At 39.9% G+C, this 26,802-nt stretch overlaps 1 protein-coding gene across 7 annotated transcripts in view; it reads right to left on the reverse strand.

The window, feature by feature from the left end:
• The window catches only part of LRP1B (LDL receptor related protein 1B), a 670,422-nt gene that overhangs the window by 643,310 nt on the left and 310 nt on the right, over positions 1-26,802 (reverse strand). The gene's annotated exons all lie outside the window — the stretch shown is intronic.

Raw genomic sequence — 26,802 nt, forward strand, 5'->3', positions numbered from 1 at the left:
CAGACAGCAAATAACATCAATTAGCAACAGAAGTAAGATGTGCTACTATAAAAGGACATTATCTCCCCTTGGCTAAAATGACCTTTTTAAAACCAAGGTAAAAGTTTTAATTAAAATCTAAGTTGTTTCCAGGACTGTCTTAAAACTGGGATTTTTTCATTAAATTGAGCTAATTATGAAGTACCAAACACATCAGATTTAAAAATAAATTCTGTATATCACATATTGACTCATATAGGCTACATAAATTTGTATAAGAAGAAGATTGATGCAAACATATTTTATTTAAGAAGTGAGACATTAAATCTATGTCCATTTGCTTTGCTGCATATTGGTTTATGAATAAAATATGTTGTGGCCTGTCTGTTTTATTTGCTTGTATACAAAATAGGGGTTCATTTATGACAAATTGATTAATGTATACAATAAGTTGACTTGCAGTTGCAGAATATTAAATGTGGCAGAATTGCTTTTGGTTTGTAAGTCATTAATTTGTTGATAGCTACACTAGTTGGATTTAAACACATAAAAGTCTGTTTGCCTTTCTTTACTTCAAGTAACAACCATTAGAGTTGATAGGACTTCCATATGTAGTTAGATTCTTAAAAAATATTCTTACACTTGAATGAATTAAAGGGAGAATAAACAGAATTTGAATATTAACCTACAACTTGCATAAGATTTAGGGGTAGTTGAACAGCCAAATGTGGAAAAATTAGTTAAATTCATAAGGCAGACAAAAATATGTAATACAACACTTCCATAAGAGGTATGTGTTGCACATCCTCTCCAGGTATTCCATCTTAACATTAGGCACATGCCTTCCTAAAAATGTTGTGGTTGGCTTAATGATGCACATTTTAAGCAATCTTTTAATTTCATGTCATTCTCCTCACACTGTGGGCACAGATTTATCAGGGGGAAGGGTATTTGGCAGGAGGAAGGGAACAAGAGGAGGGCTCCTCCACCCTCCCCAACACGGCCAAGCAGCAGAGACAGCAGCAGTTTACAGCCACCTCACAGGTACAGCTCTATGGCAGAAGCACTGACTTTATAAGCTGTTTTCGCCATATCCTGCCTGCTCCATCTGTGCTAGAGCCGGTCACATCCACTGTGGAACAGAACAACATGAAAAGCACAAATAATGCATTTTATTTATGAACCCAGGGCCAGACTGCCAGGCATGGAGCAACAGCCGCGCTGCCCGGCCAGGGAGGCAATTTCAGTGTTGGCAACAGAGCCGGGGTCCATCAGAGCTCCATCTGCTGACACGGACAACAAACCCAGCCAGAGCTCATCCAGAATTATCACATCCAGAATTTCTACAGATCTCTCATTTCTATCAAAACTCGGAGCTAGGGAGCAGTCAGGAAGAAGGGAGTAAGACTTTTCAGATGAGAAATGACCAGCAGAGAATTAAAAGGAGGAAAAACAAGTAGGGGAGAGGCACTCCCCACAAAACAACTGCAGATGATCTCTGTCACAGCCTTTTCCATGGATTTCAACATGGGAAGGGAAAATATCAGCCTATGCACGTGTTTAACATACATATATATTTGCTAAAGATCATAGCAAAGAGTTTGAATAACGGTGCACAAGGAGGAGTATTTGTTGGGAAGAAATTCACTGGTTTAAGCTTCACTACTGGAGCTTGATGCTGGTTCAAAGCTGGTTGTTTCTTATATAAGTGTTATTGGATAGCAAGTAATGGCACCAGTGAAACTCACTGTGTAATAATGACATTTCAGACTCGAAGTGCCAGAAGGCTCTAGAACTTCAGAATGCTTTTAACACACTACTGTTTATTCTTCGCCATCCAAGGTAAAATGGGAATACTTTTGTTAATGCAGAAAAGCAGGCACAGAAGAGGAAACAATAACTTTAGGGCAGCAGAATCTTGGGGGTATTACAGCACCCATGGCAGGAGTGATTGGAAGCCTGTGCCAAATCAATAGGTGCAACTAAATACCTGCTACCCCATGTGCTGTTGATAGCATTGCTTCTGAGCAGAAATTTGAATGCTCTTGTTTGATGGTAAGTTAAAGACCTTGTATTCACATCTCACTTCAATCACATCAGAGAGGTAAAAGAAATTAAACAGGCATTAGTCAGCCAAACTTATTATCTCTGAGTTAAGACAGAACTCGCTAATATAAACACGTATTTCAGTAAGGCAAACACCACATTACACAGCAGATTGGCAATTACATACATTAAAAGTATGATTAACAGAGTAAGACTAGAGAGGATTCTTTAAAGTGTCATAACACTTCACATGTTAGAAAGAATGGCAGGTTTGAAAATATGCTTCCTGACCAATTAATATCCATTTAATCTTTTCAAATGTTACATTTGCTTTTAAATAGGAATGCATTTGCTGAAACACAGGAGCTCTACTGACTCCAGTGCACTTCTAACCAGAACAGATGCATCTTCCCCAAAGCCCAAATATTTCAGCCAAAAAAATCAATGCATTTTAACACAAGCCAATAAAATTACATCTGAGACAAAATATTCTTATTATTACCAATACATTTCCCCAGGAATGTATGTAATGTTACTGAAACCAACCTGGAGTCATTGAAACTGAGTTAAAACTGGTTAAAAGACTAAAGAGGAGGGGAAAAAAAAAAAAAAAACAGGCAAAAAAAAAATCTACTAGTGCTCCAACCCTTAATATGTATCGGAAAACATGGAATATATCTATTTTCTTCATCATCATTCTAACATCATTCATCTTGTACAATTTAATGCAGTGTCAACAACTCCATGTCCCTAAAAGATATTTTAGATCATAGCAATTTCATTTTAATCAGGCAAAACACAACCTTAAAAATACACCAAGGATGACATGCAGAGGGCACTGCACTATTACTACCTTTTTTTTTTTTTTTAATATCTCTTTTTATTTACCTCTGGATTTTAGAAATTTCATGAAAAATAGTCTTCCAATTCATATTTCTATTGGCCAGATGCCATGGTTTGTGTGGGGTTTTCTGTGTTGGGACAAAGAAATCACTGAGCCCAGTGGGAAACAGCACCACAGGAGTAGAGCAGGCAGATGTTGCCACTACCTCCCTCTCCCATCCAACCACACAGCAATATTGACTGAAACCAGCATATGCCTGAGGTCTGCCTACACTGCCTGGCCACTTTGTGCCTGATTTGTATTTTAAGCTATGATGGATGCAAGGTGCCACTCTTGCAGCCTAGAAAATACAAAATATACTCTATTTCATTATTTATAGGGTTTAAAAAAAAAAAAACAAACCTCTGTCCTTTATCTTGTTCATATTTTCCCCCTGATAAGTGACCTGAGGTATACAAACTTGACTATTAATATATATATATATACACATTCACATATATATATATACATTCACATATATATACACATTCACACATATATATATATACAAACATATACACACCCACACAGATATATATATATATACACACATATATGTATACACACTGCCTGATTAGATCAGCCTGGATGCACTGGACTAAAGCTTCCAAGTTCCTGAAGCAATATGTACTCCCTCTAGTGTCCACAAAAATCCACTCCAAATGGTGACTAAAATGCATGGAATCAGAGCTAAGTCAAATCCAGTGTTAAAATAAAGGCAGACAAAAACTAATTCTCATCTTGAGAATTAATAGGTGCTGAATTAAATCTCATCCATTTACAATTCAAACAGGAGCTAAAAATTGATGAAGAGTTAAGGTTAAATACAGAGCTGGCCTGGAATAGATCCATGTAACTGGGAAGAGTGTTTCACTGTTTGGCCAAAAAAGTATCTAAATTTCTCTTTGGTCTCAATTCAGTACATTTAGCCTGATACACCAGTCAAGCAATTTGCCTCTGAGAAAACCACCAACACCATAAATTCACAATTAGATTACAATCAATTATTTAAATCAAAGTTTTCTGCTTGTTGGTTTAAATCTGAGCTAAATCACTTTGATTTATGTCAATTCACCTTTACTGAACCCTTTAAGTCGATGACAAAGCTGCCACTGACTTTGAGTGGAGGGTTTAGGAGGATTCCCTTGGGCTGCACAAACCAAACTCTCGCCTGGTTCACCAGAATCACTTTCAGACAATTATTAGCCACGACTGATGAATTTGTTTTAGAGACTGACACAGAACAACATCAAGAACCACACACCTTCCTGCTGTAAGGCTGAAGCAACAAGCACCCAAAAAGCTCTCCCAGTGTCACCCCCTGAGTGTTTATCTTTTCACCAGCCCTGGCTCAGAGCTAACTTGTTGTGTTTTTTTATTTGGCATGAAAATTACAGATCCAGCCTCATGTTCATCGTGCTGGTGGAACCAGGGCAAAGCTCTGTTTGCAGCAGATCATCTGTCCACGAGCCCTGAACACGCTGCTGGGTCAGGGCCTAAGAGTTTTCTGAACTTCAGCTGTCCTTTTCCGAGGCATAATTACAAATGCAGCATTTTTAATAAAATGCTGGAAAATGTTTTACTGCCATTGCAGTGAAAGAGAAAGATCCTGCATTCATTATTCACAGCTCTCTCTGAAGTCATGGCTGGATTTTGCCAACATATTAATTCTCACTATTTTTTTCTTTTTTTTTTTTTCCAAGGGAAAAGAAAAGATCTTTGGAAGAGACTCAAAGTAGTGAGCGTACACAACAAGCACACACGCAAATCCAAATCAGAAAATGTTTTCCACTAAAAAATGGCTGCAAATAAAAACAGAAAGGCAATTTAAACAATAAAATTAAATAATCCAATTAAAACAAGCTAATTCATATATTCCCATGGGCTTCTTGATGAGCTCTAAATGGAGGCCTGAATTAACTGAAATAGTACCATTAATTTAACAAAACATAATGATTCCTGCCCCCACCTCCCCAAAATAGCTGTTTTACTAGGTATCCCATCTTTATATATTTGAACTATTCAATTTTTAATAGCCACTTCTGAGCATCCAAAGGGCTTTTGTGACTGGTTACATCTTTCTGGGAACTGCATATGGTTCTGAGTAACACTGATATAATAAAATCAGAATCTACCACCCATAATGAAGCAATTATCTTGCAAGCTAAAAATAAAAATGAAAAATCCAATTAAATGACTTCATTCTCACTAATACTGACCAGTTGTTTTTCCCCACCAACTTTGACTCAGAAAACATGCACAAGTTATCATGTAATTTGCACACAGAAACATGGTTATGCTGCAGTATATACACATATTTGGAATGTAATTTCATACTGTACGGATCGAACTTTAAGAAAAATGAAACTCTAGTTCAACAGATATATTTTTTTACATTTTCTCTCCACCTCTTCTGGGAAACATCATCAACAACAGCATTACCATATCACCAAGGTGGTCATGAAATCAGGAGTTTATTACCTGTGATCATACCAAATTGCAGATGAATTATATAATTTGTCTTTAGAGGTCATATTATGGTGACTAAACTGGCATTGTCCCCATGGTTACACCTTGATTAACTCCCAAATTATGGGTAGAACTTTAGCATAAGCAGCTGCTGGGCAGAAACCCAATGTAAACACAGTACCCTGCTTAACTGAGATATCCTATTGAATTATCCCTTATTGTACCACCAGAAGGCCATTAATAGTGACACTTCCAATAAGCTGCGTTTTTGAAAGTGAACTAGAAATCACCGCAGTGGTAAAGCACTTAGGAGTTATTGCTATACCACTGAAGAAATACAAACACAGTTATTAGATGTACTTTTAAAGGAAGAATTTTTTCCTATATGATTTGGTTTTTTTTTTTTTTTAATCACAGTTTTAAGTCTTCAAGCCTGAAAAAAACAAGGGTTGTGCTTACTTGGTAAGGACATTTTCAATTGTTGATGCCAAACATAACACACTAAAAGAAAGCTCTTGGGATTTTAAAGGCTATAGTGGGAAATAGTTAAACATGAACAACATGGGATAGAAGAGGTGCATCAACCCAGTCTGGTGGCAGGCTGGTCCAGGAGCAACTGCATACCAGTAAATAAGGAATGGGGTTTTGTTAACCCAGAGCTTTCCATCATAAAATGTTTGGTGGTGTAATAAAAAGAGATCCTTTTTAAAGCCGGTTTAAAATATATGTCAAGAAGATGTGAAGATAAGGCTCACACAGACACACCAATACTGCCTCAGAAGCTTCTGCTGCACCAAAAGCATAAAAAGTGTGGAGGAAATAGGGGCAGGCAGAGATAGAAGAAGAAAAGAAAAAACAAAGACAAAGTTCATCTGGTGGATGCCCTCCTAGTCCTCCAGCAGGTTTTGCCCTGCATCTATGCAGAATCAGATACATGGATTCAGGCCAAGACATACACAGTTATGATTTTATTAAACAATCTTTATTGGTGGAGAGAGGTTGTTAAACTTTCACTTCAAGCTTTTTTTTTAAAGGCAGTTTAGTAAAAGAGGTTGAAGCTCCAGGGATGGTTATTCCAGGATAAATGTGAGAGCTTTACAGAGCCAGAGTGAAGCTGCTTATGTAGAACAAGAATGGAAAAAGAAAACATTCTCTAGAACTTAAGGTCATCTCCCACCTTTCATTCGTCCTTTTCTTCCCTAAAACTACCTGTCTCACCCTAACAATTTTCAGATTCAAAACTTAAGGACTCTTCTGGTCACTTTACTCACTAAGAGCTGAGTCAGACTTCCCACCCTTCCCTGTTATCATGCTAACAGAAGCCTGCCTTTTTTGTTTTCTTTTTTTTAAAACACCTACTCACACTGTTTTCCAGTCCATTCACCTTTGTATCCCAACTGCTGTATTCCATCAGCAGTTAAGAGGCGGCTTTTGAAACCTGGCAGTTCCTCATGTTCCGAGTGGGTGTCCTGATCTCATCTGAGGACAAACTCGGACTGATCTGCATGCTCTCTTCCTAAAAGCACCCTTTTTTCCTACACCAGATAACCTCTGACTCAACACACATCCAATATGGATTTCATAATTTTTTTGGTAACTGATCCTCTACTTAGGAAGGAATTCAATTTTGCAGGTTCAAGAAAAATCAGCTTGCAAAGGCAAATTAAGTGAAAAACGTGTTATTCTTGAGAATGCAATTGTTAAGTAGCCCCCTCATTTTTAAGATTATTCACTGAATAATGACTTTGGGAATATCTTGTGAAGATGAGTTTTATGTGTCTATTAGTCGCCAACCCTGAACCTTATCACTCACTCTGTTCCCCCATAGATGAGAGCTGTAGGAGCAGATTTATCTTTAGCTTTTGTTAGTCCTAGCCTACCATGCAAGATTCTTAATCCACTCTGTCTAAGGACAAAAGGAAATAATACAATTGAGTCACCAGTGAGCTTGGTTTAGAGCCCCAGATACCCGCCCACACTCAGCAGACCAGACACCAGAAGACCACGGGGAAGAAAATCCATTTCCAAGCAGGTTGCAGAAATAAAGTTACCAGGTGGCAGGATGGCACATTTTCACCATATTTGTTTTCACTTTTGTTACTAAATACGGTTTAAGGACTTGGCACAGGAAAGATGAGAGCTCCCCCAGGAGCCTGGCTTTGGGCTCACCTGGATGGGTCAGCTGGCACAGGGTATTTTGGAGAGAGTTCTGCCTGGCCAAGTAACAGCTCAAAAACACCACCTAACCTTGAGAAGGGGTGGAGCTTGGACTTTTTTTTTAGTAAGGAACGCAATTTCCATGCAGGCAGACTGCCTCTCCTGGTGGCCAGGGCCAGTTTCCTTGCCTGAAAACAAGTTATAAATAGCAGCATTATTCATGCATCGATAGCAGATATTCAAACGCGTCTCAAAGACAGAGCGACTGCAAACCAAGCCAAAGTGATGCATACAAATCCATACCATTCCTAAAATAACCTCTCTTTTGTAGCTCTTGGCCGAGGAGCGGCTGCATCCTCCAGGTACGGCAGAAATGTCAAAGGCATCTTCCTCTTTATCCATCTGGATGAACTTGCTAAGAGAAGCCGTGCTGCCGGAGCAAATCAGGTACAGTTTCAAACAGAGATTAAGTGACTTTCACAAGCTGGAAAGAACACTGGAATAAGGGGAATGAAAGGCAGGAAAGATTAAAAGAAAGGTGAAGAGGTGACCTCCTTTGATGAAAAAAATGAACAGGTTAAAAAACATGAAGAAAGCACATCCTAAACCCAAAAGCTCAAGCCTTTCCAATAGTATTCAGACAGACCCCAAATAGGAACAGATTGTTCGGGCTTCTGGAATCAAGAGACATGACTTTTCTTAAATACTATTTAGCGATAGTTAATATTTCACATGTATTTCGGGGAATGTTTTTCCTCTCAGATTTTATGGGGAAAAAAAGCAAGAATATTTTTAAAAGCCTAGTTATTAGTATACATGTTGTATAAGAGAGACAGATTTATGAAAATTATTTTCTAATTAAATAAAAATCAACAGATGGCACTCTATAGGCAAGTTTTTATTTTCCTCATTTAATATATGGCTTTGACTGAAAACTCTTGTGTGATTTAAAGAGCTTGTGATTCGAACACTACTCTGAAAAAGTTGCATGAAACGTGTAAATTGGATTGTCCCTAACCATGCCATAAATAACAAATGAAAAATTTATGTACAATGCAAAATATCCAAACTAACTGTGTTTTCTAATTTTTACATGAATAACATTTTTTTTTTCATCCACTGAGATTGTAATTATCTTCTGTTAACAAGATCTTTTGATTCACACACACACTCACACACAAGATTTACTGGTCACAGTCACATGTGCAGCTTTGCACAGGGAATCACAGGATTATTATTTGGTAAGTGTGAAATGCTTCAACCCTCCATATGGAGTATTATAAATAAAAAAATAAAAAAAAATCAGTAAACTGATCTGCACACAGGCTGGATCTCAGAAAGGAAAAGCAAGATCGAGTCTTCCTCACCACAGCCCTCCAGAGCAAGTTAACAGCACAACTTCCATCTAGCTAACTTTACCTTCTGTAACCCTTGGCTGGAAAACAGGATTGCCTGGGCCTGACTTCTGAAATACAAAATACACTGCTCTGACACAGAGGGAGTTTTGTTCTGGGCTTTGTAGGAGACATGAGTTCAGCAGTGCTTTCTGTCCGAGGAACTGTCAGAGGCAACTTTGGCCACAGCAGCACTGGCAGAACCCATTCTGGGCAAAAAAAGAATGCCTTAGGAGAGTATTTCAGCCCCTACTTTGACCCAAGTGGGAATTTTTAATAAGCACTAAAGTAACTCCACACTCTCCCTCCCCCTGCAGTGTATTTGGGGGTAAACAATTAGTACAATAACTCCACAACATGTTTTTAGTTCGTTTTCACAGATGAAAGATGTCTACACTGCAACTCCAAAGAGCAGATTGCCATGTAATTGCACGGGTTTTGTCCTTGTGCAAATAAGGCACAGTTTACTGTAGGCTGCTTTTTCTATGTGTAATATCTGGATTAGCAATTAACATTTTAATTAAAGATGGATTAACAAATATTAGGAAAATTATGTCTGGAACTGTTCAATTTAAAATCCACCATATATACACAGATAAACATATCATTAAGAGCAAGTCATTTTCTGGTCTGTGTAAAAATGATACGATTTACGACTTTGAGAGACAGCATAATAATTTGATATTATTATACATGGCGATAACTGCTGAACAAATATAATACATGGAGAATTCTTTTTTTTTTTTTTTTTGAGAAGCTGTATAATTACCACTAAGTGTTAGATGTTCATTTAGTGAAACTTCTGACTGCAGTTCAGGCAGCTCTGCCTATAGACTAGTTGCATTTAGCTACGTTTAAAGGGAGCATAATGGTGAAGGAGGACACGCTGTTCTAAATGTAAATTGTATTAGCAACAACATATTGAGATTTCTGTACTTCTTGTTCCATTTGCAGGTTTTTTTTTTGCCACGAGAATAAATCACAGTGTGTTTTCTGTTCTTGTAGCAATCTTTGTAGGGGTAAGCCAGAATCAGTACCATGTGCCTTTCACTCTGCATCTGGTCTCCTTTTGTCGATGCTTCCTGGGTGCTAGCATTGCTTTCTCGGTTGTGTTTGTCTGTGGGGGTGAAACCTGTGAATCTTCATCTCACCTTCTTGCCAAAGAGGACAAAATTATGATCAGAGAGTAAGTGGCACTAATGGCCAAGTAAGCCAAACAGAGAAAAGGAAAAATAATATAATGTGTGGAATATTTGAAACTATTTACCAGTCATTAAAATTACAGAGAAATTGCACTTTCATTTTGGTCATCAAAAGAAAATGGGACAAGCACACTTAGGGCAAACAGTATTATCAGAACCTGCAAAAAACTTAAATGTTCTCATCAGCATCTTTTGAACCAATTTGAATACAGCTGAATGATTTTGCACTTATAAAAATTTAGTATACTTGGATGAGTAGTAAATAGCATAATAAATACAATGATGCGTTGATTTATATAGCCAGCCTTTTTACTCTTTAGTACCAAGGTGTTTTAGCTTTCAATAAAACATTTAAAAAATAAATCCAGATCTTTATAATGCACTGTTTGTAAAGCAGCAGCAAACAAACAAACAAAAAATAAATATTTTAAACCAAATAACTTCGAAAAATCAATGCTTTCTAGGGTTGAATACATAGTTGCTGAGCATCTACCTGGGTTTAACTTCACCAACATGAATAGTGATAAAGAAGTTTTTTTCCAACAGATAGTGAGGTGGCAGAGCACCCACTGGTGGGTACAGAGACATGTCAGATGAGAAGCAACTTCAGCAATTCACAGCTAAGCAAACAAGAAAACCACCTTCAGAAAGGAAATAAGTCTTTTCACCCAGGCCAACGTATAAGGCAATATCTATATAGGTCATGTCAGATTTGACTATGACTCCTCTCTGTCATACATCTAAAAACTCACATTCAAAGCTTGGAAGGAAGAGGAGACTCAGCAATGAAGTCACAAAGCAACTAGTAGAGGTGTCTACACTTTGTAGAAGTGTCTACAAAGCAACCAAAAAACACTGAGGCAGCAGAAATGCATTTTAGAGCTGCTCATTTGAGGTCAAACGTGACATTTTGCTATTTCGTAGGCGAGCAACAACAGAGCAACGTTCACAATACTGAGAGCTTACTCTGACACCATCCTTCCCAACATTTTCGTGGAATAGCATTGCTAAGAAGTGGTTAGGACTTTTGCTACTCTTTCTTTTAAAAAATACTAATGTCTGTGTTAGTCTGGACCATATTGGTGTTCAAAGCCTGGGGCTTGGAACTACCTTATCCACATTTAATAGTGCAAAAGTTGATACTGGACAAGAGCAAAGTCAGAGGAGAAAGGCAGGGATGAGGTGAATTGATTTCTTAGAGGAAAGGCTTCTCTCTCTCCTGTCCAGGGAGCCTCCTGACTCAGGCAGACAGCAGTGCTAAAGCAAATCCAACCTCAGAGCCTGTCCAGGCACCCCAACAGCTGACACCTTTTGTATCGTGGGCAGCAGAAGCAGCCCATGACTGCTGGGCTCTACACCCACATCTGCCTCTCCATTAACCTCTGAGGCTCACACTGAGAGTCTTTCTGAAAAATATAACTGCATGATTTAACACCTTTGAGGTACTGAGAGCCATTACACACAGCAGGGCCATAGATCACAGCCAGCTCCTCTGCAGAGGCAAATCCTTGCACCCACCTACAAGGCTGCACCTCAAGGGGAATGCCTCTATTCCTACCAGCTGCCATAGTTTATAATAAACAATTTCTATTCATTGAGAAGGGTGTGAATTAAGAAGCATAGGCCCCATACATTTCCACTGTAAACACTGTAGTGCTTGCACCTGTTCTTTCTGTAAATCTTTTGACTCAGTCCTCAGAGCATCCTTTGAAATTGCCAAAGAACCAACACCTCGTTGTTTCTTTAACTTGTCACGTCATGCACTGATACTAGCATTGCTGGAATAAAAGCAGAAATAAACAGTACACGCTGTCAAAACCTCAGCTGCATTATTGGGAGAATGGAAATACAAAGTGCTGGCCATAAATTCCACTGAAAGGGAAGTTTTAAAACGCATTCACAGAAGTTGCTGTAATGTTTGGGGGGGGGTGTATTTCGAAGTGGCACATGTGCTGCCTGAAGCTGAGCTGTCATAGAAACAACCTCATTAAACCCCCCCTCTCAGGAGCACTAACCTGTATTCCAACTGTTGGAAAGATGTCATCTATAATGCGACATAATTCAGTTAAGAGTCAAAGTACAGCAGACTTGCAGAAAAGCGAAACTGCTAATTTAAGGAATTCATAAAAGAACATGAAAACCGTATCAAACAGCTGCGAAAAAAATTTGGCTTTTGCCCTCATCATCTTCCATTCCCTGAAACCACCGCCAGTATTTCAGTCTTTATGGTTTGCAAGTTATTGTCAATTCCTCTTTCCTCCCCATAACCCATCTAACCCCAGCTCAGGATGTGGCTCTTCTTTTCTTATCTTTTATTAGCCCTACATAGAAGGCATCACCATCTCAACTGCTCCCCCTAATTGTCTCCAGCTCTCACACTGAGCTCTTGCCCCAGCACCTCACAACTCACAGCCAACCCTTCAGCAGGACCTGCTCTGCTCCTCTACTCCACCACCTCTAATGCTTTTCCTTCAGTGTCCATCTTTCCCCAAGAATCCCCATAAAATGAGAATCAAATGAACATTATGATCCTTGAAAAGGAACATCTGCTGATATCCAGAGCTGCCTTGATTTGACAGTCATCACTTCTCTGACGGAGTGGCTGTGCAGCGACCAGATAACTTCATGCCTATTTGGATTTCACTTTTAAAGATCTACGATTTAATAACTTTAATTGACAGCAATAACGCATCAGTACAATACGTTTTGGAAGGGCCTTTCAGCTTTTTAAAGGAGTAGAGATAATTGTAGATGAAAAATGAAAGAAAACTGCACTGCTTAGTAAATGAGTCATTAACCTTTCAACCCGAGAGCTCCCGCTGGAAGCCTGACCAGAGGGACTTCAAGAGCTCTGGCAGCTGCAAGAGAGAGAATAAAGTTAATTCAGCAGCTTTAGATTTCTTTAAGTTGTCTTTTGAACACTTCCAAACTTGGTCTCCGTGTCCCCAAAACAGTTGCTTGCCGTGGCATTTTATGCGTCACCAGGCAGGTTTAGATGTTTTTCCCCTTTGGTAGATCTAACAGAAAAGGTGAACTTTACTTATTCCATGCCCATAATATGCTGTCTGCAGCATTTTAAGCTAAAACACGAACTAGTCATTTGATCTCAGTGCTTTGACCTTGAGTGAAAAAATCACAATTTTCTCTTTATGCCAGCAGCTCTCCAAACAGCGGGCACAACCTCCTCAAGGTCAGGGAGCTGCAGAAGCCTGGGAGCTTCCATGGCAGCACTCCCATGTTTAAGCTTCTGCAGATCTCAGAAAGAGTTAGAACTCACAATCCATAGTGCTCTCTCTCCGTCAAGATTGCTTGGACAAATGATACGAAAGTTTAAATAAATCAGTTCTCCAAAACTACTTTTTTTTTTTTACTTTTTGTTTTGTTTTGTTTTGTTCATTAAATCTTGTAAGACATTAATCCACAAATCTGATTCAAACTTTTTAGAAATATTAAGACTTATATTTCGATTACAGCTTACAGTATCACTTAGAATAATACAGAGACTAAGCAATAAAAGTAAATAAAAGTATATAGGTTATTTACATCAGGCTACTGGTATGATTTCAGTTAAAAAGAAAACACTGCTCATATTTGCAGTGATCTCGGTTATCCTGCACAACCACGCTTAGCAAGAAATATAAAAAATTCAAGTATTATATTCTGGTTTGCTTGTTTGTTATAAAAACCCCTCTCTGCAGTTCAAGGTATGATTTTATCCAATACATGCGGAGTTGTACAAGCTTTTCTGTATTTTAATGTGTTTATTTGCTAACTGTTGGCAGAGTTGTACAAGAGTGTGCTTGAAGCCAGTTGTAACTTACAGATTTTTCAATAAAAAGGCAGAAATATTGGCCAGATAGTTAATTAAATGGCACCAAAACATTTTTTTCTCCCCTTTCACAAATTCCAGTTAGTATTCCAAACCTGTATTAGGTGCCCCAACGACACAAAACCCAATAAATCTTCATTTATTGTCAGTAGATTTCTAACCTGGCTGTTTTAAACAGCATGATGAACACATTTTAGCAGAATATATTAGCTGTGCCAATTTAATAAGAGGAAGATTGATGGAGCCTTTCCTTTCTTCCTCTGTACAGAGCACAGCACTCAGGGAAGAAAATCCTTTTGATTTTCCTTCTTCAGCAACACCTTTGCCTTTCCTGGGATACTGTTCCTCCTCCCTGGACTATTTACTAGCCAGACTTCTCCAAACCTCTGCCACTGAAACTTCAGAGGGATGTCAAGGTTTAGCATCACCCACCCTGTAGGAGTGTGAGAAGAGCAGCAACCTCAGCTTCAAGGGCTATATTGCCATGCCCAAGCTCTGCACAGGTTTCCCCTCCCTGTTTTCACTCCTTGTTGGGTTCAAAGACAACAAAAACTGAACGTGGTCACCAGGCCTTGACCGGGAAAGAGGTCTGAGGAGTGGGCCAGACTGAGGAAGAGCCAGGACAAAGCCCAGGCAGGCCAGTCACAGAGCTCCAGGTACAGCATCACCAGCACCTCCAGCACAGGAGGCATTTCTGTCTCTCAGATCAGATTCTCTGGCAATCAAAGGGTTACTAAGGCCAAATAGGGAAGGAAAAAGGAGAGTTTCTTCACCACTCCATAACCCTTAGGATTACCCATAAAAATACAAATACTCCCTTTTTTTTTTTTTTTTAAGGAGAATTACTTTAAAACATATCTAATTATTATTTACATTTAATATTTAATACCTATCTAATATAACACGTCTACATTTTAAATGCATACATACCTTTGCTCCAATTTTTTAACCCTATTCCTGATGCCTGAAGAACACACAAGGAGCAACTCTGCTCCACCACCAGCATGGGAAATGCAGGAGCACAGTCCAAACCCTCCCTGGGGTGCTTTACCTAGTCTGAACTGTTCAGGTACTTTCCTTTAAAAATTAAATACAATTAACCAGTTATGCAAAACCTTGCCCCAACCACTTCCATGGAAATGCCTTTGAAGGAGAGGTAGAAGGTCTGACCTCAGTCAAGTATATGAGCCCCAGTGGTCTGGCAGAAAGCTCGTGTTTAAAGTGGTCTTTCTCCCCCAGGTAGGGGCATGCATATTGTTACTGGCTAATGAAATTCATCCACGTACGTCCTACTCGCTCCTTCTGAAGGATATCCTCTTGGATGTTTTGTGGTCCAATAGTCTTTGACATCTAAAACCCTAATAGTCTGCTTTTTATTCCTCTTGTAATTAGAACAAATGTTCAGGTTATTGAGAGAATTAAGAAGATCAATATTAATGAGCTTTTGGACTATGTTATTAGACAGTTTCAGCCCACAACTGCAAAGTACTCTGGCTTATTTTGCCAGGGTTTGGGTTTTGTCTGTTGGTTTTAAACACTAACAGATTTCTCAGAAATAATATGGTAAGTCTATCTATGCATCTGAACTGGCCAATTCTGAAAACTCAGTTTATACTAATAATTATACACTCCTGTTCTTAAAAACAAAAGGGCTCTAAAGATCAGACCACACCACCAAATACAGTTTTGAGGTATGTACTTATGTTAAATATAACCAATTGCTTTAAAGGGCAATGATTTCCACAGCACAAAGTTCACATAAATTTTCCCACAAGTCCCAAATGCAAACACTGTCTGCAAAGTCCACACACTTTGTATTTCACCAAAGCTTTGCAGAATACATTTAACATAAGAGAAAACAGAGTTAGGTTTTACTTTTCACTTCATCTTTTTTGACAGAAAGGTGTCAGTAGAAAGGTGCCAACAGGAAAGCTGGCTGCAGCCCATGCAGCTTTATTATTGAAGTATGGGAGGATTACTTTGTTATTAAAACATCACTGAACTACTGCTGACTTCCTTTTTTTCCTCCTTACAGTGGTAGTGATTTCTATTGGGATGAGTTACTTTAAACCTTCACTTATTTATCAGTGGAGGGGAAAAAAAGGAATTCTTAAAGTCTGGAATAAGGCAGGTGAATATAAAATACACCCATGCAGACCTGAAGTCCCACAGTGGGCTACCATTCATTTCTATAAAAATTAGATCCAGATCATCCATGAACTCTTCACTAATACACTCATTCCCAAAAGCAAGTGCTTCAAGAAGGCTCCTATATTTTCAGGAAAGAACGAGAGAAGAGTTGTTGATTTCCCCATGGCTTATAGAAGACAATACTTGCACATTGCAAATATTGCTGCTTATCTCTTCACGTGTTCCGAAATACAAGTTTTCTTCTGGTTCAGCACCACTTTGGAAGCTGTCAGGGTTTTCTGGCCATTGGACACGGCCTTTCTTTCTCCCTATCAAATTAAGTAGTCCTGTCATTTACCAAGTAACCCTTCCCCATTCACTGCTAGTTTGTTTGTTTCCCTGCAGCTGCATTTCCTTCCATTCAACAGGCACCTGTATCATCAAAGCTGCTACTCTGCGATGAGCTCTGCAGCACCCGGTCACCTGAAGCTGTAAGGGATTTTCCCAGGCATGAGATTTTGCAAATTTGAAAAAAAAAAAAAAAAAAAAAAAAAAGAGAGAGAAATACTACTCGAGGCAAAATAAGAGTTCACAATGAGAAATCAGATGCTTCTGAGGTATCCATTGACACACAAGCATTCAAAGATTTCCACTCTGGTGAGGCAACTTTTCCACTTAGCATAGAACAGGATAGCAAATGGAATGAAACATAGTGACTTTTTTTTAAACTAGTTGTGTGCATTCACAACCAGGCAGTGGTGACCGCTTAAAGATGATCACTCTCAACAAGCAGGTATTTCCTCCCCAAAATCAGCAGAAGAGTTATCAGATGACTCCAAGAGCAAGCACTCTGCTATGTTAATTTACTCCTAGGACCACACCAAGGACATGCTGTGCTATCTTTAGAAAAAACTGGCTACCGTGGGGCGAAGCAGACTGTTGATGTATTACGCTCTGACATTTCTCATTAAGATATATAAACTTGTGGAAGACACTCTCTTAAATTTGCATATTTGCATCATGCTTTTCATAGACACATAAACAGCCTTTAATGCACTTAGATTACTTTGAGCTGCTGGATTAGCAGAAGCAGGATCTGAGTTGTGCCCCACCTACCAGCTCCTCAGCACTCATTTTATGCAAATGCTTTTAGTTACGCTCCCAAGACTCACAGCCACTTATTAAGTTCTCCTGAATTTTGAAGCTTTTTACTGATAGTCTTTGGAGCACCAGTCAACAGCAGAATGGCAATCACTGTGAGTTTAGTTATGTTGCATCTCTTTGTGAGGCACTTTTGACACAGTGTGACACCACCAGGAGAAGACAGGCCACCTATTAATGTAAATCAGCGTGGTTTCATCAAGGAGCATTTAACAATTCTGACATAAAATCATAACATGGTTCATATACTCATTACTGAACACCACTAATTGGTATAGGGAGTTCTGCTGTCCTCAAAAAAAAAAAACAAACAAACAAACAAACAAACAAAACCACACAAAAAACCCCCATATGAATTGTTCCAAAAATATTTCACAGCTAAGGTAGCAATGGCATTAGAAATACAAGCAGGTTTTCTACACTTGAATGTGCTTTAAATACTGAGCCTCACAGTTTGTATCAGAGCTGTATTTCAGAATTTTGTCATCATCTGTTGACAACCATCTGCTTCAAACTTCTTACCGCCCGAAGAGTCGCCAAAATTGGATATTGATAGAGAGAATTTCTGCACAGAAAGGAAACTGTTCACAGGACAAAGTAAGTGGCAAAGGCTGGAGACCTGGACACACATGCCTGGAAATCTGAGGGAAATAAATAAGAAAATTATAGAAACCTTGGTCTGACACTCTCCGGTGATATTACTGGAGATGCAGTTCACAGATCCCTGAAAACGTAGAAGTGGCAGATTAGCTGACACCAATTCTCCAGAGGAGTATAATCTACAGAGTAAATAGGTAATATTGTGTACTGTCAACTCTGTTCAAGTCACAGCCATAGGAAACTCAGAGAAAGAAATGTAACACAGCAAGTGCAAGCCAAGGAATTCATTCAGAAGGGTCTGTACACACACGCTGACCTGAACAGCTTGCTCCAATTTGCAGAAGTGTGATAATGGGCCACTTGGGTCAGGGCATAAGATTTTGCCTGCTCAAAAAAGCCCTGGTGCTCGTGGCTTTGCTGTGCTTAGCAACACACCTTTCATGGCTCTCCCTGTATATCCAAGGTTTTATACAGATATGTGTACACACACAACATATTCCCACAGAAGTGGCTTACAGCAGCCCTAGAGCATCACCTGCTGCAGCTCAGGTGAGGCTCCAAGACACTGCCTGCAAAACACCTCCTTGTTCCCACACAGGCTTGCTTTGTTTCTGCCAAAGGCATGACAGCAATTCAACCCAACAAGCTGCGGGCCTGGGACGGTGCTTTGGTTTTCACTCTTCCATGGTCTCCACCTGCTTCATCTCCCTTCCACATGATTTAATGCTGCAGTCTCAAGACTACTTACTGTAAGACACTCCTATGAAGAAACCATTCGCTGTTCACCATTCTGTGTGAAATCTAAATATAAAAACAAAACACTTGGCTTAGACTGTGGCCGCCCAGAGGAACGAATTCCATTTTGCAGCCTTCCTCCATTGCTTCCAGTCCTTAGCTCCCACTGCCTGCAGAGGTCCCTCAAAAAAACCAAGTTCAATACAGTGACACAACATAAGCCTTGGTTTTAAACCGAGTGTTTCTGATGATCTTGGAAGTCAGGACAGTTTCTCTCCAGGAGGTACATGAATACCAGCAATGGAGAACACACACACAGGCTTGACCCACCCCTAGTTATACTTCTATTAAATACTGCTGGAAAAACCAGCTATTTTAAGATATGTTTCAAAAGAAATTCAAGCCTGCTCATCCCTGTCTGCAAACATTCATAGGGAACCAATGTGCTGCATGAAAAGATACCACCTTTATATTCCTTCCACATCTCCAAAACCAAGCTACATTTTTCATCATGAAAAGTGCAGTGCTTCATCCAGAGGACCAGCAGTGTATTACTTCATCTGTATTGCACAGAACCAGGTTTAACTAACCTAATGACTTCCAGGTAATAAACCATACACATCTTGCCATATTGAGCTGTCTGGAATTTCCTCTGGTCCTCTGACTTCATGGGAAAGTGGTTTCTTTACAAAAATCAAAATTTTACATGAGAAATTATCAGTTTAGCTTTATTATAAATAACTTATGTAATAACTCCTCTGCTAGAGGATTGCTACAAACTCATAAGGGAGAAGTAATCCCGCATTCGATCCACATGTTTTAAAATTAGACACGAGAAATATAAAAGTGGGTTTGGTTTAGGAAACACAGACAAAATTGAACGAAATATTGAAATAAAAATATTGAAAGAAATAGATATTTCTTGCATAAGAGTCATGGGACAATACAGAAAATATAATTTAATTAAAGGTCCTCTAATTAAGAGTTTCTAGTGAAATTTTAATAAAATGGTCTAAAGTTCCCTTACATTTACATGCAACCTGATTCTACAACCAGTAAGGACAAAACAAAGAATCCATTGACATCAGTGGTCTACATTCAGCTCTGAAGTCTATTTGTTTATCACAGCAAAATGTAAATAAAAACTGTTCTCCTCCAGAGAAGAAAGAGTCTCATTGCCAAATGACACACTTTCATTTCATAAGCACACAGTTTTACACAAATATCAATATACTTTGGGTAAATCAGAGTGTGTTTGCAGATGCAAAAGAGCATCCAACTAGCAATGAACTTTCTTTGCTCTCTCCTCCTTTATCTTCACGGTATTTGCAAGCAAAAAGAGGCAGGTGTTTTGTGGAAACCTAACTATCATCTAGAAAATTACTGCTATTTTCACCTTCTTGCATTACTCTTTTTTACACTTTTTTTATGACAAAACAATACTACAGCATTTCTTAAAAAAATAAAAAAAAATACACTGACAATGGACGTATCAGATATGGGAGGGTTTTGGTACTTTCAGTGCCTTAGAATTATTCAGAAGAACTGCATTTGAGGAAAAACACTTTCCTGAATGTTAAGGGAGGTGGTAACCCAAGTGTTCTTCACCATATCAAAGCCTCCTCTGAGAACTTTATAAGCAGCCCGAACTACTTGACAGTATCAGAATTGCATTTTAAAAACGGCGGACAAGATATTTGCACTAGTTTGCAGGTGAGTAAATTAAAATCATAAAGCATTATATGAAAGCCACATGGGTATTTCTGTGGGGTGTGTGTACGTGTCCACAGAATAGCCTCCTAGACAGAACACCTCACATAAAAATACTGCCTTTGCAGAGCATTGCATCAGCATTTGTCTTGTACATGGTCTATTCCCATTCCAGCATATCACTGGAAAAACCCCAACTGCACCTTTTCACTCTCTTTCCCCATTCGAGGGAAGACAATAGTGAATCTTATTAACTGCTATTAAAAACAGAGCTCTGTGGCAGTGAAAACTTTGAGGAATTACAGATATTATTCTGAAAGCTTAACTTTTATCTTCTAGCACTTATCCTACCGCACTGGCAGCACATTTGTTCAATCGTGCCATGCCCAAAAGTTAGCAAGGGATGTCCTACTGACAATCAGGCAATAGATAGCCCAAAACACACTGACATTACCAAGAAAAGGAAATAGGTGCATTCCTGTTCCTGAAGCGAAGCTGAGTTCCAACAGTTTGGCTCCTCTGGAAGGCCACATCACTCAGCAGGAAGCAGCAGGAGAGGTGTTTAGGGACATCCGGCGGGTTTGGAAAGAGCATTTTGGGGTTCAACGTACCATGTCTGGAACTCGTAACACTGTAATCTGTTTTTCCGCCTCAGAGAACGAGACTGTATTCCTGACTGAATGGAAATAAAAATCTCCAGGCGTGCCTCATTTCCACACTGGCATTACATCACCTTTAAAAAGCCCCATTACTCAGCAGCACACTCTACATATTTCAGTGTTTTGTTATTAATACACCACTGCAATTTATTGTAAAATGGTCAATAAAAACGTGGTTGCTAAAGAGACATACAGCCTTCTCCCCAGCATCCAGCTCCACCCTCGGATTGGTAGGGTTCATAAACACCACACAGAGAGACCAATTTCAATTCTATATTTACATACTGCTTGGGAAGCAATGACATAGATAATAACAAAATATAATAGTCCCATATAACACTTTCCAGGTACAGAGAAAAGTCTTATTCCTGCTACGAGGATCTTGCAAATTAAATGAGATTAATAATATAGCGAACATATTACTGGCAAAAGCATGTGTTTGTCTCTAATGATCCTTCCCAGTTCCCATTAAATCTAATTAAAAGGCACTGACTGAGTTTTATTGGAATTCCATTAGTGAGGTCCAATCCTGCTCTCACACAGCCTGGCACCCATGGGAAACAGCCCTTGCCCAGCCTGCAGAGGCTCTGGAGCATCCTCACAGGAGGGGAAGGTGCCCTGTCAGCAGGATCAGGGCTGGGCTGGGCAGCTGATTTTACAAGAATGGGTCCTGGTTATTTCACTTGACCAATTGCCTAAAAAAGGAAGGTTTTTACCACTTTACAGCACTATGTTTTGACACATCTTGGGAACTTTTCCTGTTATGGTCAACAACTGACTAGTTAGCTGGAATAAATTTACAAATATTTTCATCTCTTCAATAGATATAATTTAAGAGGGGAAAAAAATCAACTTGTTTAATTAAAAAACAAACTAGTGGGTTGGACAGAAGGTGCAAAGTCATTATTTGAGTAATTATATTTAAAAAAAACCCAATTAGTTCCTAATTGCACTTACAAATTTAAGACCTAGATCTGCAATGTCTACACGTAGCCCAAACTGACATTAAATACAGACTCAATAGTCTGGATGACTTGCATAAAAGTAGCCAAGTTCTGCTATTTTCATCTTCACTGTTCATCATTAAGAATGTTTTGAGTAAGTGCAATTAAAACGAGTTCTCTAAGCAAAAATTTTTAATTGCATTTGAAGAACAAGACTATTAAACAACAGATTAATACATAAAAAACTAGGAAGAAGCAACAACATGCTGGGATTCCAAATATGCTACTGTAACAAAAACAACGTTCTATTATCTAAATTACCAGCATTTCTAGAGAAAGAAAGCCATAATTCTAAATTTATGAGTTAAAATGACGTATGTCCTTAGAGCCGCTGCGGTGAAGAGAAGCCTATTTCCTTCAGCTGCAAATAAAAGGACCTGTAAGAAGGTGCTAGAGGAACACACGCGCTTCCAATCTGCAGACTGAAGTCAATGTGAGTTTTGCCACTTTAAATGCAGAAAGATCGGGGTCCATATGAACCTCAAAGGTATGGCATATGCTCGGATTTACATAGCAGCAGTCACGGAACACTTCAAAAGCAGCACTGTGTGAAGCAAGAGCTGCTCTCCGAGTCTTTGGAGGACAGCTACTTCAGCATGCCAGAGCATCAGCACAAGCTCTATGATAAATTAGTAAAAGGCTTGCTTCAGAACAAGTTTAACATATAGCCTTTTCACATCAAACACCTAGTTTTGGACTTCGAAATGCATCTTACCCTTTAAATACTTTGTGTGTTTCTACCGCTTTCTTTTTTTTTATTAAACTACAGCTCTTCAGTACCTTTGAACTCGAGAGAACAACCCAGGTAAGAGAAAACAGGCATGTCTGTTCACAGAAACCCACACAAAGAGCTCGCTCAGGCTCCAGAAGTGTCAGGGGTTTGTTTGTGTGAGGACATACACACTCCACTGAGTGCCTACAAAACCAACCAGCCACTGAAAGTGCACTTGTGGACATCTCACACAATTTCTGTCTCCAATTTACTCTTATCACACATCCTACCATGTAGTGTCCCAAATTCCTCTATATATTTTCACCCACCTCTGTAATTTTACCTGCCCAATGACAGGCAAGTTCTTACGTAACATTGTTCTTTAGGGTAAATAAATAAACACCAAAGTCACTGTGTCCTTGGAAGCATCTCTTTTGCATGTAAGATACTGACACTTATTATCCTAGGTTCAGGACATAACCAACTTAGCTATGGGAACGTACACCGCTGTAGTACAGCACAGAAACAGCTTTTTCAGGGTTTTTAAGAACACTTTCCAACAGATGGCCAAGCTGGAGCTCAGTCTGGTGAAGTGCATCAGTGCTGGTACACTCGGGTTCCAGAATAAAGCTACTAATAACAAGTTGGTTTTAAAGCCTCCTGATGTAGTCAGTGTCACCTGCTGTGACACCTCACCAGGGAACGAAGGCCATCGGCAGTTATCCCAAGGAGACAAATCTATTTTACCTGTTCTGTGTTTCTGCTGCAGGGGTGAGTAATCCAAACTCACATCAGCCTAACCTTAAGCCTGAAAAATTCCACTTCAAGGTAATTTGCTTCCAGCTTTCACTTAAATATGGTCAAAGGACACCACGAAAACAATAAATTCCCTGCTAAGTGGAATGAAGACAGAAGTTTTGGAAGTGTTTGCTACTCCAAAGAGGAGTAGCATTCACAAAGATTTGCCTTTCCTTTTTTAAAACAGCTTTTAAATTATAACAAAACACAATTTAATGTGTGATATGCCATCATCCAGGGAACTTAAGTTTTAAGTTATGTGACAACATTTTCCCATCCCGTGTAAAGTCTCCCTTTGCAGGAGCATCTCTTGCAAGACCTTGTTGACGAGTTGTTTCACCACACCAGCTCCTGAAGGGGTTTTTTTAGCTCCAAAACACTAAAACCAGATGTGAAAGACTCCACAGAGAGAGGGTGGCTCAATGCTGCCGACAGGGATGATGTGACACCAAAAACCAGGCACAAAGCGAGGCAGCAGTTCCATCACAGACAGCAAGTCGACTCATAACGAGCAATGCAACCCATTAATACTGGTGTGGATGCACATCTCACTGACACCACCACCCGCTCATGGGGATTGTCCAATCAAGCTCCCATTATCTGGGGCATCTACGTAATTTGGATCTCCTCTAGGTAATCACGCCAATTAGTACAGTGGATCCACGTAACGCTGCTCACAGCAGCAGAGACACAAAAATCAAACAAGGATGATAGAAAAGGGGTGTAGGAGCCCAGGCACGGAGCCAGGGTGAAGCTCCAAGGCTGAGGAGAGCCGTGGGAAGGAAACACGCCCACCACAACCACAGAGCACCGACGGGACCTGTGAAGTTCCCCTGCATGTCTGTAGGGAGAGCAGGTTAACAAATGCGTTCTCAGCTTCCCGAGCTGTTAGCAAGGTTTTTCTCAGGCTTCTGAAATTCATTTGTTGCAGTTATCCTCTGAAGGAGTTGCAACTGTTGCAAGGAATCTGGGTCCCTCAGTCTCCTCAAGAAAAGAGGGACGACCTAAGCAGAAGGAGAGGAAATCATACCTCTTTATGGCTTAAAGTGGCACAACCTCAGCTGCAGGACTTATCCCTTATCCTATCACACTCCTGGCTGGATTCCCTTTCACTCACTTCCTTTTCCCATCTCATTTCCAGCTCCCCATCTCCATGTCATTTTCTCTTCACAATGTTTTATATACATAAAATTAGAGGAGCTGTAATCTGGCTGAGGACAGACCTGATAAGACTGGAAAAATTTAATTGTATTTCAAATGCAGAGAAAAGGTTTAGATAATTCAAACTTCAGCGGGGTTCCCCCCCACCTCTTCTTTCACCCCCTGATGTCATCCACTGGTCTAACAGAAGGTGATACCTCTCCCTACAGCACCTCACTAGTATTTTATATTACCATGGCTACCACAACATTGCTATTAACACAACCCATGACATTTTCCCAATTCTCTTATTACCAATGGCGAGCCTCGGTGCATTCCAAATTTCAGTGCCTTTCACATATATTAGGCTTAGCATGCTCCAGTGGCTCAGATTTTCCTTCTGTAAAGGAAAATCAGCTTGGTATGGTCAATAATTTTCGCACTGTATCATAAAGTTTATCTGATGTGCAAATGTAACTCCCTTTCTGGATGTCACATCTTGAATCCCTTTTAAGGCTGAGACCACTTGACTTTTTTTTTTTTTTTTAAACAAAATGTCTTTTAAGTCTTAATTTGTGCAGCACTCAGTTTTGATAAGACATGACATTATGATCTGATGAGTTAGTTGATTCTAAGTAAATTTGATTTATCCCACTTTTTAGGCTGGTATGATTTACAAGGATGCTGCCTTTTAAGACAGGATTGATTTTAATATAGGCTGACAGCACTTTTTTTTTTTTTTTTTTTTTTTTGGTGAAACACTAAATCAGAGCAAGGTAACTATAAGGAAAAGAAAACGGAAAATGAAGCAAAACTTAAACACCAGAACTTAATATTCATGAATAATTAGCACTTACTTATCTCTATCAAGGAAGACAGAGCGACAAATCAGTTTCCAGAACAATTCCACAAAATGTTTGGAAGTTTGATTTTTATTCATAAGATCAGATGCACACTAGAGCTGCTGAAATCTAATCTGACCATTCTGTGAATACCATGGAAAGTTCTTGAAATATTTTCCATCAAACAAGCACCACCACGACCACGAATCTTTGTGAACCAAAGCAAAAGCATATGTACCCATCAGAAAACTGAAAAGATTTCCTAAGAGCCTTTCCTCTCTGGCTGCTCAAGTGCCATTCTATGGAATACTATCCTCATTTCCTTGCAATATCCTTGTACCTTGTGATGCAGCGTTTTAAACAGGCAAGTTTGTGATGCAGCAGCAAGACTTTTCTCTTTGATAGGTAGTTATTTCTCATTTTTACAGCATGAATCACCTCTGTAATTCTGACAGATACATGAGAAAGGGACCGGAGAGGTTTGGTATTTCAGCTGAAGCAGAAATCTACACCCCAGATCGACTATCCAGATGCACCCGCACTCACCCGAACGAGTTGTTAACTACGCAGTTAGTAAACAATTTAGGAGGTAGTGTGTACGTGATGGAGAGGAGCTGGATGTCTAACAGTGAGAATTCAAGGCTTTTCAGTTACATTTCTACTGAAATCCAGCTAAACCCATACAGACGGGGTACAACACCACCCAGGGCATCTCATTCATGAGAAGACGCAGTTTCTAGGCTGAAGGGCTACAATAAGCCGACAGACAGTTTTCCGATAGGCAGCGTTTTATACAGCGGTAAGAAAACCTGAGTCAGAGCAGCACACTGCTGTTCTCGCACCTGAGCCGCACAGCAGGGGGACTCGGGCTGTACTTAGAAAATACCCAATTGAAACATCTCCCAGGAAAATAAGAGAGTGACTGTATAATAAGAGACACGAACCCCCGAGCCCCGCTCCGGATCAGAACCCTCCTGGATCAGAGACTTCTGAGGAGCAGCGCAGAGCTGGAAGTTCTGTGATCGCCCACCCCGCGGCTGCGGGACCCCCGAGCCCCCGCCCCGGCTCCCCCGAGCCCCGCTGCCCAAACCCAAGTTCAGGGACCGAGCGAGCGGCAACTCGGGGAAAATTGAGGAGGGAACTTTTGGAAGGCTCGGGGAAGCGCAAGGCGCTCTCCGCTCCTGCGGCACCATCGCCACCTGGCCACGGGGCCGGCTCGGGGAGCCACGACCGGCACCGGGACGCTCCGCAGCAGCGGCGGCGGATCCCGGAACGCACCCCGCGGGCAGTGCGCGGTGAGGCACCCCAGATCGCCTCCCTACAGTAGTCTCAGCCGCCGAGGGCTCGCCCAG

This window comes from Myiozetetes cayanensis, unplaced genomic scaffold (assembly GCF_022539395.1).
Source record: "Myiozetetes cayanensis isolate MyiCay16 unplaced genomic scaffold, myiCay2020 scf9, whole genome shotgun sequence".
Lineage (NCBI taxonomy): Eukaryota > Metazoa > Chordata > Aves > Passeriformes > Tyrannidae > Myiozetetes > Myiozetetes cayanensis.